The sequence below is a fragment of the Camellia sinensis genome, chromosome 8, assembly GCF_055761805.1.
Source record: "Camellia sinensis isolate YWXY chromosome 8, ASM5576180v1, whole genome shotgun sequence".
NCBI classification, from domain to species: Eukaryota; Viridiplantae; Streptophyta; class Magnoliopsida; order Ericales; family Theaceae; genus Camellia; species Camellia sinensis.
The window spans coordinates 180,417,187-180,430,328 of NC_138968.1; the positions used below are offsets into that span (position 1 = coordinate 180,417,187).

Here is a 13,142-nt window from a genome sequence, read left to right on the forward strand (position 1 = left end):
ATAAGGGTTTGGGATGTGTTTTAATGCAGAATGGGAGAGTTATTGCTTATGCTTCCCGACAGTTGAGGCCACATGAAAAGAACTACCCGACCCATGACCTGGAACTTGCTGCAGTGGTGTTTGCACTGAAAATTTGGCGTCACTATCTGTACGGGGTGACATATGAAGTATACACCGACCATAAGAGTTTGAAATATTTCTTCACACAGAAAGAACTAAACATGAGACAGCGGAGATGGCTAGAACTGATTAAAGACTACGACCTACAGATTTTGTACCATCCAGGAAAAGCCAATACCGTTGCCGATGCATTGAGCCGGAAATCGATTGGCAACTTAGCATGTTTGCTTACCGAACAAAAAGAGTTGCTTTGTGACCTTGAAAAATCTGAAATTGAAATTGTTTTGGGAGAACAAGGTGGAATCTTAGCTGCTTTTTCTGCTCAACCGGCACTGATTGAAGAGGTTAAAGAAAAACAGCAACTGGATGATTTCTTGAAGAAGATCATCGAGGAAATAGAATCCAAACCGAGACCGGGATTCAAATTTGAGAACAATGTACTGAAATTTCATGAAAGACTGTGTGTACCGAATAACACTGAACTGAAAAGAAGAGTTCTGCAAGAGGGCCACAATTCAAAATTGTCTATCCACCCGGGGAATACGAAAATGTACCAAGATCTGAAACAGAATTTCTGGTGGCCGGGAATGAAGAAAGAAATTGCTGACTTTGTGTCCAAATGTCTTCGTTGCCAACAGGTCAAAGCTGAACATCAACGACCCGCAGGCTTATTGCAGCCCTTATCCATACCAGAGTGGAAATGGAAGCATATCACCATGGATTTTATTGTGGGATTACCTCGCTCCAGAAAAGGTATGGATTCAATTTGGGTTATTGTTGATAGACTAACCAAATCTGCTCACTTCTTACCTGTCAAGACAATCTATAATGCGGACAAATTGGCTGTTATCTATATTGATGAAATTGTGAGACTGTATGGAGTGCCTGTGTCTATTGTTTCTGACAGGGATTCGAAGTTTACATCGAGGTTTTGGCAAAGCCTACAGACTGCATTGGGTACTGAATTGAGGCTGAGTAGTGCCTATCATCCTCAGACAGATGGCCAATCAGAAAGGACCATCCAAACTCTGGAGGATTTACTGAGAATGTGTGTCCTTGATTTTCAGGGAAATTGGGAAAGCCATTTACCTTTGGCTGAATTCGCCTACAACAACAGCTACCATTCGAGTATAGGTATGGCGCCTTTCGAGGCATTGTATGGCAGGAAATGTAGGTCTCCAATTTGCTGGGCAGAAGTTGGAGATGGGCCTTTGCTCGGGCCCGAGATTGTGTATGAAATGACTGAGAAAGTGAAACTGATACAACAGAGACTGAAAACTGCACAGAGTAGACAGAAAAACTATGCAGATGTTAGAAGACGAGACAGAGAGTATGAAGTGGGTGATCACGTGTTTGTGAAAGTGACACCAATGAAAGGCCAGACTCGTTTTGGAGTCAAAGGCAAGTTAGCACCAAGATACGTCGGACCGTATGAGATTATTGAGAAAATTAATCCGGTGGCATATCAAGTTGCGCTCCCTCCTGAAATGGAGCATATGCATAACGTCTTCCACATTTCCATGTTGAGAGACTACCTCTGGGATCCCTTCCATGTAATAGAGCCTACCCACGTAGTGTTGAGTGATGACTACACTTACGAGGAACGGCCTATACAGATTGTAAACAGACGAATCAAGAAACTGAGGAACAAAGAGATCCCGTTAGTGAAAGTTGACTGGCAAAACCACGGTGGCGTGTATGCCACTTGGGAAAGGGAAGATGACATGGCCAAACGATATCCTGAACTGTTTCCACTGAATCCTGTTTTCTTCCAGAATGAAGGTAACTCGAGTTTAGAGGACTAAACTCTTTATAAGGAGGGGAGACTGTAACAACCCTCATACTGTTTACCGACTTATGACTGATTGATTACCGATAACCATCGATTACCGTTAAACTGAATTGATTATGACTGATAATTGAACTGATTAAAGTACTGAACTGACTGACTGAAATTGGAAACCGAATTGATTGAGTATATGTTAGTTAAATTGCATTCTATCTGTTTGACTGTATGATTATCTGTTCATGCTTATATGTTTAAACTGCTAATTGAAGGCCATATCGGCGGCCAAATTAGAAACCGATTGATGTTCCATGATCCTCAGAATTAATGTGATTTTATGGTATAATTATCTGAAAATTGATTAGGTATGATTAAATTAGATTAATATTGATCAATTGCATAGTTTGATTTATTTACCATTTTGCCACATGAGTGGTCCACTCAATACAATATACTTGAGCCTCAATATACACCTAGATCAAACATTGCATCAGCTCATTTCTTGTGCTTAACCGACCAAGAGAGTGAGAGGGAGAGAAATTGAGTTCTACCTTGTAAATTGCTTGGAAATTGAAGTGTATTTGCATATTTGAGCTCCCTCACTCCTAATTCTACAAGACTAAGGTAGGACATCCATCTTCTTGTTGTTGTCTTAGAATTAATTCTTGCATGATTCATGTTTCAATTGTAGAGTTAAGTCTTGTTTTAGTTCATACATGAAGGATAGAACATAATTCATGCATGCATGTTTGAATTGATGAGTTTTGAGTTGAATTCATGGTAAAATTGTACATGCATGTTCATAATTAGGCTTGAGTCCACGAATTCATCATGTTCTTGAAAAAAAAATGAGTCCAGCTAAACAAGCTTTGAAGGTTGAATTTGGTTTGAATCCATGCATGTTTGCATGTTCCTCATATTCTTGGAAACGGGTTTGAATATGGTTTTAATTGACTCACCTTTGGGGCTTGAATTCATAAATTGAGCTTTGAAACTTGTTATACATTGAATTTAGTTATGTTTTCCAGAATTTGAGCCCAAGAGGTCGAGTTTGGAGTGGTAGAATGCTTGGTTTGAGCTTGGGAGGCAGATCTGGAAATTCCAGATTTGGCTTCCTCGCTCGAGCGAAGGATTACCCGCTCGAGCGAGCACCTTTGTCCAGGGCTCCGCTCGAGCGACCATCGAGCGACCATCGCGCGCAAAATCTCAGCATCCAGTATTTTTACTGTTTTGCAGACCGCTCGAGCGAAGGATTCCTCACTCGAGCGAAGCCTTTGATTTTGGCCTTACGCTCGAGCGGAGAAAGTCCCGCTCGAGCGAGGCTCCTAGTTTCGGCAAATTTTGCGAAATGTTTTCTAAGTGTATTTTTGCATCCTCATCCCATCCTAGGCATTCTTAGGCCTAGTTTAAGACATTTAGATGAGGATATCGTTGTAGAACACACCAAGGCAAATTAGGGATTAAGTTATGATATTTCCCAACTATGTAGCTTAGTGTGTGTTCAACCTGTGAACTGTGTAGGGTTGGCAACTGGGGAGACACGCTCTAGCATACTGTAGCCCAGAACTCTGTGAGTAACAATTGTGTAAAGATATGTTCAACTGATATCTTTTGAATACTGAACTGAACTGTTTACTGAACTGGTATTACTGAATGAATGTATGTCCTTTATTTCTGAACTGTACTGTGGCATCCTTAGTACCTACTGTTTACTGTTACTGTTACTGTTACAGAGATCTCTGTCGGTTCCCTCGTGGAACCACTACTGTTTACTGACTGATGGCCATCATTACTGTTCGGTCTTTTAAGACCTACTGTCACTGTTATGCTAATGGATGTACCACATATGACTGTTTACTGTATTGAACAACTGAAATACTGATTGAATTGAACTGTTTTCATTACTGTAAGGACATTCATTCTAAACCCCTTTACGCTTTATGTTATTCACTGGGCTTTAGCTCACTGCTCATATATATATGTAGGTGTACAGGCACCAGATCGGAGCTAGGAGCGTCAGGGTAACTCCAGTTTTGTCAAGCCAGCCTTTGTGCCTCACTGCGAGGTTCCGAGTTGCCATGCTATGGCTTGGGGGTGTTTTGTTTGTTTTCCCCCACTTGTCTTCATACTGTCTAACTGTTCTGTATAGACTGAATGTTTACCGTACTGTTATCAAGGGATTAGGTCCCGGTACTATGTGACTGTAAATTCTGTATAGACTGTACTGTTTGTGTATGTATGAATGCATGAAAAATCTTTTTGGCATGCAGACCGTCGCAGCTCATTGGACATTGTTTAATTACTGTTTTGGCTTCCGCCAGGCCCTGTACTCTGTTTTACTGTATTACTGTTCAGCAGGCCTTCGGTAATCTCGGATTACTGGCCGGTTACGGTGCTAAACCCATAGGGCCGGGTTTGGGTCGTGACAAATAGCCAAACTCAAGCAAGAATAAGGGGGGAAAAGACATTAACAACATTCAAAAATCATAAAACCTGAGTCCAAAATACAAGATAGGTCGGGTCAAAATCGGAATCGCTATATAAACAATTAAGAAAATCCCCATTGGTTAGCTTTTATTTGATAATCCCACATCGGAAAAAGAAGAAAAAAAAATGAGTTATTTTACTCATATAAAGTGAATCTTATACTCTCATCCCATTTAGTGAGGAGCCTTGTGAGAGTTTCAATATCTCATACTAATTTTCTTGATTTTTTTAATTTTAAACAATTAAGAAAATCTCCATTGGCTAGCTTTTATTTGATAATCCCACATCGGGAAAAAAAGAGAAAAAAAACGAGTTATTTTACTCATATAAAATGCATCTAATACTCCTATCCCATTTAATATTGTAGTGTTGTGCATGTTTCAATTCAATATAGTTTAAATTTTAAAAGTTTTAATTAATTAATTATGACCTAGCCGATTAGGCTAAATCATTTTTGATTTGATTGATTCGTTAGTTTAACCGCAATTTTAGCGGTTTTATCAAAATATATTGATTAAATTTGTTTGATTCGAAATAAATTAAAGATTGAAAGATTGAGATTTCTTGGTTAGAAATAAACTTTCCGTCCAAATAATTGTTAACTTTTATATTATAATGCCCAAAAAAAAGTGAATTGTTTTACTTTTATAAGATGAATCTGAATAGTGTAGTATTATGTATACTTCAATTCAAGACAATTTAAATTTTAAAATTAAAATAACAGTTAAAAGTTTTAATTAATTAATTTTTGTATAATTTGGTTGGTTATTTGACCTAACCAATTAGGTTGAACCATTTTGGGTTTGATCGATTCGCTTTTTCAATCGCGATTTCTCATATTGATTTTATTAATTTTAAACAATTAAAAAAAAATTCATTGGCTAACTTCCATTTAACTATATAAAAATAAAACTCTAATTAGTTTATGATTTATTTTATAATCTCACATCGGGAGAAGAATAAAAAGCAAAGTTTGTTTCATTATCTATCTATATAATATATAAAGAAAATAGGGTTTTTAGGGAGAAGCATTTTAGGAGTCCCAAACCCTTATTATAAAATTATGGGCAAATTACGTATACCTCCCTCGAGGTTTAGCTAAATTACAGATACCCCCCTAAGGTTTATATTTTCATAACAAATTGCCTCCTGAGGTTTATATTTTCATAACAATTTGTCCCCTAATTTGTTATGCAAATAGTACCTTCAGGGGGTATCTGTAATTTCTCAAATCTCAGGAGGGTATCTATAATTTTGCTAAACCTCGAGGGGGTATATGTAATTTGCCCTAAAATTATTGAATTTTCTTAATTTTAAACAATTAAGAAAATTTGCATTGGCTCTTCCATTACCTTTTATTTTTCAAGCTCACATCAGAAAAAAAAAAAAAAAAAAAAAAAAAAAAAAAAAAGTGAATTGTTTCACTTACATAAAGTGAATCTTATGCTCCCATTTATATAAGCAAAAAGAAATTTTTAGTAAGAAGCCCTATGATCAATATCTCATACTCATTTTTTTGATTTTCTTAATTTTAAACAATTAAGAAAATCCCCATTGACTAGCTTTCATTTAATTTTTATTTTACAATTCTACATAAAAGTTTTAATTTTAAAAATAATTTTGAAACTCTCATAATATTTACTTTAAAATAATTACAATCCTACATCGAAAAAAGAAAGAAAAAGTGAGTTGTTTCACTTATATAAAGCGTATCTTATAAATAGAGTTTTGTGGGAGAAGCCTTCTAGAAGTTTCAAACCCTCATTCTAAAATTATTAAATTTTCTTAATTTTAAATAATTATGAAAATTTTCATTGGCTAGTTTTCATTTACTTTTTAATTTTACAATCCCACATTGGGGAAAAAAAGTTCAAAGTAAATTGTTTCATTTACATAAAATGAATCTTATGCTCCAATTTATATAAATTATTGAATTTTCTTAATTTAAACAATTAAGAAAATCTCATTGGTTAGCTTCCATTTAACTTTTATTTTATAATCTTACATCGGGAAAAAAAAAAAAAGTGAATTGTTTCACTTATATAAAGTGAATCTTATGCTCCCATTTATATAAGTAAAAAGAGATTTTTTTGTGAGAATCCCTGTAATCAATACCATTTTTTTTTTCTTAATTTTATACAATTAACAAAATCTCCATTGGTTGGCTTTCATTTAACTTTTATTTAACAATCCTACATAGAGGTTTTGATTTTAAAAATAAATTTGTATGAGATTTTGAAACTCTCATAATATTTAACTTTAAAATAATTACAATCTCATATCGAGAAAAGAAAGAAAAATTTAGTTGTTTTACTTATATAAAGTGAATCTTATACTCTCATTTAATATTATAATGTTATGCACGTTTTAGTTCAAGATGGTTTAAATTCTAAAATAAAATTTAAAAGTTTTAATTAATTAGTTTTGTTGTAAATTGGTTGGCCTTTTGACTTAGCCGATTAGGCTGAATCATTTTCGGTTTGACTTATTCACTGGTTTAACCGCTATTTTAGCTGTTTTATCAAAATATATTGCTTAGATTTTTTGATTTGAAATAAACTAAGATTGACCTTATTAAAAATTAAACGACTGAGATTGCTTGATTAGAAATGAATTTCTCGTCCAAACAACTATTAACTTTTATTTTACAATCCCACATTAGGAAAAGAAGGGAAAAAATGAGTTGTTCACTATATAAACCTTATGCTCCCATTTAATATTGTAGTATTATGTATGTTTCAGTTCAAGATAGTTTAAATTTTAAAATTAAAATAAAATTTAAAAGTTTTAATTAATTAATTTTTGTATAAATTGGTTGGTCCTTTGTCCTAGCCGATGGAGTGAACCATTTTCGGTTTGACTAATTCGCTGGTTTAACTGCGATTTTAGCGATTTTATCAAAATATAATAGTTAAATTTGTTTGATTCGAAATAAATTAAATATTAACCTAATTAAATATTAAACGGCTAAGATTGTTTGATTCGAAATAAACTTCCCACCCAAACAATTGTTAACTTTTAAACAATTAAGAAAATCTCCATTGACTAGCTTCCATTTAACTTTTATTTTATAATCTCACATCGAGAAAAGAAAAAAAAAGTAAATTGTTTCACCGACATAAAGTGAATCTTATGTTCCTATTTGTATAAGCAAAAGAAAAATTTTAGTAAGAAGCCTTATGATCAATATCTCATACTAATTTTTTTGATTTTCTTAATTTTAAACAATTAAGAAAATCCTAATTGGTTAGCTTCCATTTAACTTTTAATTTACAATCTCATATAGAGGTTCTAATTTTAAAAATAATTTTGTATGAGATTTTGAAACTCTCATAATATCTTTCCTTAAAAGTATTCTTTTATAAAATATATAGATTTATTGATAATCTCAACGTCACTCTTACTGCTCTTTAATACAAAAATTATAAGATAATTACAATAATTTTAAATTTGTATTTAAAACTTATAAATTATGAGATAGATTATTATAATTTTAAATTTATATTGTGTCAATTTTAAATTTAAATTAATAGATTGCTTTCCATATTTAGTGGAGATTATTTCATTTTTACCCCTATACTTTTACACGATTTTCAATGACCCCCCAGACTACTCTTATTTTCATGCGTGCCCCTATACTATTTAATTTACTATCGATTTTTTCCCTGTCATCACATTTGAAACGGAAGACGTTAAAAAAATTACATTTCGGCCTCAAATTTCAAAAGAAAGATGCAAACCAACCCTCCTATTCACTTTTTCAACCTACAAACGAATCGTTTCGATTTAGCAATGTTGACACCAACCCTCCTAACACTTCTCCACCAAACGCGACTTCTTGGGGTGAATCCTTACCATTATTGAAATCTCCATGGTCCTCTCACATCGCTCAAATCGACGATTACTATTCATACATAGACCTAATGGGTTCTTTTGTTTGCAAAAAAGGCCATATATACTCGCTTGCCACCTTTAGCGACTTGTTATACACTGGTTCGATAGCAAGAACATTCGAGCATGGAAGAATCAGAAGGAGTTTTCTGGGTTCAAATCGAATAATGAGTTAGTTAAAGCCATTGTAATTGCAAATGAAATCATCTTCACGGGTCATCAAGACCGGAAGATTCGATTATGGAAAGTGACTGCGAAGAATCCAACAATTCACAAATGAATCGGGACTTTACCCACGTTGAAACTTTATATAAAGAGCTCGATCAATCCGAGCAATTATGTTGAGGTGAGAAGGAATTGAAATACGGTTTAGATCAAACATTTTGATGTGATTTTGTGTCTTAGTTTGAGCGAAGACAAATCTTTGTTATACTCAGCTTCTTGGGATAAGACAATAAAGGCTTGGAGAGTATCGAATTCGAAATTCTTGGAATCGATTCATGCTCATGATGACGCGGTGAATGCGGTGGTTATCAAATTTGATGGGTTGGTCTTCACCGGCTCTGCAGATGGGAGTGTCAAGATATGGTAGTGAGAGATGCAAGGGAACACTTTTTTCACAAAATTGCACCATATGGGTTGTGATGTTTTGAAATTTTTAAAATTAGTTTTCAGACAACTTTCGGCATACCAAAACTGCTCATTACACGAAGAAGTGAGAAAACGAGGTAGTGTAGGGCGAAACAGGAAGTGAGGTGAAGAAAATGGGGAAAGAATGAAGTAGAACTGTCAAGAATTGAGAAAGATATGAAGTTCGAAAGATGGCTCGAAAAAAAGTAAAAAATGACAAGAAAATCTTTTTTTTTTAATCAACTTTTGGAGCTCCGATAGCATGCAAAAAATGGAAGAATGAGACGTGTGAGATGTGATACGAAACCTACACCGTGAGTTGAATCCAACGACGTGAAAATGAGGCAAAACGGAATTATGACGAAGAAGATAGAAGGGCTTGAAATGGTGATTGGTAGTGGTGGTTTGCTGGTAGGAAAAGGTGGGTTTGCATATTTCTTTTGAAATTTGGAGCCAAAATGTAATTTTTTTAATGTTTTCCATTTCAAATGTGACAGCAGAGGCAAAATTGATAGTAACTTAAATAGTATGGGGGTACGCATAAAAATAAGAGTAGTCTGGGGGGATCATTAAAAATCGTGTAAAAGTATAGGGATAAAAATGAAATAATCTCTATTTAGTGACAGTTTAAATTTTAATAAAATAAAATTTTAAAGTTTTAATTAATTAATTTTTGTGTAAGTTGGTTGGTATTTTGACCTAATTGATTAAGCTAAACTGTTTTTGGTTTGAATGATTTGCTAGTTTAACCGTGATTTTAGCGGTTTTACATGTTACAATGAGTCTTTCTTACTCATTAAGTTTGTAAAATTTCTTTAATTATTTCCCTTTCAAAAATCAATATGATAATTTTTTAAAATTCATATATTTTTATTCTAAAATAGTGAAGTATTAGAACTATGTCATTTTTTTATAACAAAGCATAATTTTAATTATTAATTGTCAATACAACAATTTTAATATATCTGTACTATATAATATAGTAAATGAACATTTGAAACAAAACCCTCAAACTTATATATAAAATTTTATTTACGAGAGACAAAATATAAAAAAAAATTAAATATAATTATCGTATTTTTAATAAATAATATATTATATTATCTCGTGCATAGCACGGGTGATATGCTAATATATATAATAAATGAAATAAATTTAATAATAATTTTCTCTTTTCTAGATATATGGTATTTATCTATCTATCTATATATTATATTTTGGAAAATAGGCTTTTTAGTGAGAAGCCTTCTACGAGTTCTAAACCCTTATTCTAAAATTATTGAATTTTCAATGTACAAAATGATTGACTAATATATTTAATTAATTATAAATTATTTTAGAAATAATTTATTCCTTGATTTATGGAAAGATAAATTATTCCAAATGGAAAGATGACAAAATATTCCATAATCTCCCCCATCATAATCTCTCTCACCAATTTTCAAAAAATTAAAAACTGTCTTCCTATTTTTTTTTTTTCTTTCTCTAAACCATCTCTCTATTAAAAAACCCTACGTACCTTATACAGTTCCAATATTTTTTTAAAATGTCATATGTAACTTACTTATCCCTAAAGAGGTTATGAGGGTGTTTGTTTAGGCTTTTCTAAGACAACTTATAGCTTCTGGCTTTTGAAAAGCCATTTTGAACTGTTTTGTTAAACTGATTTCAAACAGCTTCTGATTCTAACAACTTATTTTAAGTCAAAAAAGCTAATTCTGAGAAGTTGTTCACCCCTTGCTTCTGATTATCAGTTTCTGTTGTGGACATATTAATTTATGGTTATACTCTTAGATTTTTTTATTTTTTATTTTTTTAAAAATTGAAAAAAAAACCCAAATGGACTATAGAATATTATTATTATTTTTGAAGTAATGAATAACAAAAAATAAAAGTTAATTGAAAAAGCTACTTCACAGCTTATTTAACAAACACTACTCAGCAACTTAAATCTATAATCCAACAGTTACACCAAACAGATTAACAGCTTCTGATTAAAGTCATAATCTATAATCTGTTAAGCTATAATTTATAATCTGTTTTAACAATTATACCAAACGGGGCCTATATCATGAAAGAGAACATCAAAGCATTTTTATTATTTTTTTCTAAGGTTGTTAAAGGTTGGTTAATATTTAATTTTTTTCTTACTCATTACATTTTTATTTTTCAACAATACTATTTCTCTATTCTTTACACTACATCACTTTCAATCTCTTTTTTTTTTTTTTTTTGCTAGAAGATCTATACTATATATATAAGCAAATATAGTGGGCATGCTCGTAGGCCTCCAAATCTCTATTCTTAATATCTTATAAAATCTATTAAAATTTTAAAAAATTATGTGGTACTTAAGTTTCAAACTCACTTCTCTTCCATCACTTCCATTTAAAATAAAAATTATTTTTTTTAATAATTTAATAATACTAGTGGTAACCATGCAATGCACGAGTGTATATGATTTAAAATGAATAAGTTAAAAATAGGATTACAAAACATAAGATGATGTAACTTAAATAGGATAGTGACTTTTTAGCTTTTTGACTTTTTCACGTTATGACAAACAAGGCCATAATGTGTTGGTTATAGGTTTAATATCATCCGCACTAATTGTCTTTTATTCTTTAAAACTAATAACTAAAAATGACATAGGTGGGCCCATAGGGGCTTTTGGCCCACCACTTAAGGCCCAATTCATGATTCAAATACTAAAGCACAACATCCTTAGAACCCAACGTTGCACCAAGAACCAATGACATCTAAACACTTGTCAAGAGAAGAACCAGCCACATAAGCAGACAAAGATCCTGCAGAGTTACTGCACCACACATCAGCCATTAATGAGGTTCCCTGCAGCATTTATTACGATAACCCCTTCACGTCGGAATAGAACAGCCTTACCATGAACAAGGCAAGCTAGAACATAGACTTTCGGCCAACATGACAGGTTGGAGTGGACAAGGAAATGATGAACAAAGGATATAAGCAGGTTTCTAAGACAAAGAGAAGGTTAAGTTCTTTATCACCATCCTATCTCTATTTTCCGTTGATTTCTCCTCTCTAACTTGCCCGTCGAAGGGTTCGCTGGAGGACTCTCGTTTCCCGTTGGACTCTTGTGCAGGTTACTCAGTGGGCCCAGCGGTCGGATAGCAGTGTAGGAGGCCTGGATCAGCCGGACCCATCCCCAAGGAATCAGTATTATTATCAATTTGCGCCGTCTATGGGAAACTTTCACTTCGTGTGACAATTATGATCATTGTCACCGGAGACCCGTCCCCGATAATCCCTCCTTGCCACCCACCAAGGTGGATGGTCACAACGAGATCCATGGCTTCTCAACACAACGTCGCTGACCCCCAAGCCGACCCTCCTAACCCAAACAACCCACTGCAGTATTTCACAGAACTCACCAACAGCATCAACCGCCTAGCTGAACAAAACCAAGCCCTGATCAATGCTTTGCTTCAACAAGACCTCCCTGTGTCTCCTCCACTACCTCAAGATATCTCATCCAACCGAGAACGAACCCCGAGCCATCCCTTCCAGCAAGCCCACCCTTCTAACTTGGAGGGTTTGTGACCCCCTCCCCAAGATATGAACCCGCCACGTCGAGCTCCGCATCCATCAGTCCAAGCACCTGCTCTCGAGGGAGAGGCCAATAGTGTCCAACCTCTATTGCATTTTGATGGTGACAACGTTCTTATTTGGGATGCAGAACTCCGAGCCATGAAACTCTAACTTCAAGGAGTCATGTAGAACATACAAAATAAACCCTTTACAACAGCCAACTCACCGTTCGTCACCTCCATCAGGGACAAACCCCCTACTCCCTAAGTTCAAAATGCCCTCGATCGACTCTTTCAACGGTACAACGGACCCAGTCGACCACTTAGAGACTTACAGGACCCTGATGGTCCTCCATGCATTCCCTGATAAGATCATGTGTCAGGCCTTCCCTGTAATGCTTAAGGGGTCGGCCCGATTGTGGTTTAGTCAGCTGCCGACAAACTTCGTCTCTACTTTCCAGCACCTAAGTGACTCCTTTCTCAGCCACTTCATTGGTACCCAGCGCCAACGGCGTCCGGCAACCCAGCTCCTTAACATCCGTCAGATGAAGGGGAAGTCATTGCGTAGCTTCGTCACCCACTTCAACACCGAAGCCTTACAGGTGGCGGAAAACGATGACAAGGTCATTCTCACAGCTTTCATGGCTGGTTTACAACCATCC

The 13,142-nt window shown here is 34.5% G+C and overlaps 1 pseudogene; it reads left to right on the plus strand.

The window, feature by feature from the left end:
* The first annotated feature begins 8,316 nt into the window (after positions 1–8,316).
* On the plus strand, positions 8,317–9,038 carry LOC114285148 (protein JINGUBANG pseudogene; annotated as a pseudogene).
* The last annotated feature ends 4,104 nt before the right edge of the window (positions 9,039–13,142 follow it).